The sequence below is a fragment of the Arachis hypogaea genome, chromosome 20 (assembly GCF_003086295.3).
Source record: "Arachis hypogaea cultivar Tifrunner chromosome 20, arahy.Tifrunner.gnm2.J5K5, whole genome shotgun sequence".
NCBI classification, from domain to species: Eukaryota; Viridiplantae; Streptophyta; class Magnoliopsida; order Fabales; family Fabaceae; genus Arachis; species Arachis hypogaea.
This window is the reverse complement of record NC_092055.1, coordinates 82,925,820-82,927,803: the sequence shown is the minus strand read 5'-3', so window position 1 is coordinate 82,927,803 and position 1,984 is coordinate 82,925,820. Positions and strand designations below refer to the sequence as shown.

Sequence of the window (1,984 nt, the reverse complement as noted above, 5' to 3'; positions counted from 1 at the left end):
GATGAAAATGAACTTGATCTGGAGAATTGTAACATCTCCTAAGCCCAATGAACTCCCCATCTCTGATCTTACCCATTCTCTTTAATTTCTGCAATTTACTTTTATGAGCAAATTCCCCATTCCCATTTACAATTCTGCAATTTATTTTCAGTCATTTACTTCCAGTTCTTTAATTCTAGCATTTACTTTTCTGTTATTTACATTCCCGCTATTTTATTTTCTGCAACTCCCAACCCAAATTCTGGATTCGCTCAACTAGAACATTCTTCTAATTAAAGTTGCTTGATCAATCAATCCCTGTGGGATTCGATCTCACTCTATTGTGAGTTTTTACTTGACGACAACTTCGGTACACTTGCCGAAGGGAGATTTGTTGAGAGACAAGTTTTCCGCGCATCAAGTTTATGGCGCCGTTGCTGGGGATTGATTGTGCATCAACAATGAGTAGATTGGAAGATCACTAGATTGAGAATTTTATTTTGTGAATTTTATTTTCTGTTTGAGTGATTTACTTTTTGTTTTAGTTATACTTCTTCCCTTCTCCCTCTACTCTTTTGATTTTTCTTTGTTATTTTTAATTCTGTTTGCTAACCCACTAACTGTTTGATATATTGCATCACCCACAACTAACAGCAATTCTGACATAAATACTGTCTGCACCTATTTTCTCTGCTTGTACTTGTTGGTTGTATGACAGGGAGAAGAAGCGCGGCTTCAACTTCCTTTGATTCTAAACCGGAGAGAACCTTCCTTAGACTAAGGAGGGAGGCAAAAGAAAAACGAGTAGTTGGTGCTGAAGAAGAGGAGGAACAGTTTGAGGAATATTTTGAACCAAACATGGAAGAAAACATGGAAAATCATCATGAAGAAGAGACTCACAACCATGGCAGAGGAGGTGGAGCAAATCATGCTGGGGAGGATAGAAGAGTTTTGGGCTCTTATATTAATCCAAACCCAGGCAATTGTGGAAGTAGCATCCAAAAGCCAACAATCCATGCCAATAACTTTGAACTTAAACCACAGCTCATCACCCTTGTTCAGAACAACTGTTCGTTTGGAGGAGGTGTTCAAGAAGACCCCAATCAACATTTGACCACCTTCCTGAGAATATGTGACACAGTGAAATCTAATGGTGTTCATCCTGACGCCTATAGACTGCTCTTATTTCCCTTCTCACTCAGAGACAAGGCAGCCAAGTGGCTGAAATCCTTCCCAAGGGAGAGCTTGACAACTTAGGAGGATGTGGTGAACAAATTCTTCGCAAGATTCTACCCTCCTCAACGAATCAATAGGCTGAGAGCTGAGGTTCAAACCTTCAGGCAACAAGACGGTGAGACTCTGTATGAAGCATGGGAGAGGTTCAAAGACTTAACAAGGAGGTGTCCACCTGACATGTTCAACGAATGGGTCCAGTTGCACAATTTCTATGAAGGGCTCTCTTATGAGTCAAAGAAGGCAGTAGACCATTCATCTGGAGGATCCTTGAACAAGAAGAAGACCATTGAGGAAGCCATAGATGTTATTGAAACAGTAGCAGAAATCGACTACTTCTATGCATCCGAAAGAGGGAACACAAGAGGAGTGATGGAGCTAAACAATGTAGATGCTCTGTTGGCCCAAAACAAGCTCATTACCAGCAGCTGGCTGACCTCACCAAGAAGATGGAGAGGAACCAAGTAGCAGCAATCTCATCTTCATCAACAATCCAAGAAGGAGTGAATGAAGAAGCAGAGGGGAGTCAGGAGCAAGTCAACTACATTGGGAATTCACCAAGGAAAAATTATGATCCATACTCCAAGACTTACAACCCTGGATAGAGAAATCACCCGAACTTTGGGTGGGGAAGTGAGCAAGATCAAAAGCAATTCACCCAGAGGACATCTCAACACCCCCACAACAACACTTCTCCACATACTTATCAAAACCAAAACAGCACGTCTGCTCCGAATAACTCATCAATTGATGACAAGCTCTCTAAGATTGA

At 41.3% G+C, this 1,984-nt stretch overlaps 1 non-coding gene across 1 annotated transcript; it reads right to left on the bottom strand.

The window, feature by feature from the left end:
- Window positions 1-1,290: 1,290 nt before the first annotated feature.
- Window positions 1,291-1,394, bottom strand: LOC112787141 (small nucleolar RNA R71). Its single transcript, XR_003194571.1, has one exon. It is a non-coding gene; the product is annotated as a small nucleolar RNA R71 (small nucleolar RNA).
- Between the last annotated feature and the right edge of the window lie 590 nt (window positions 1,395-1,984).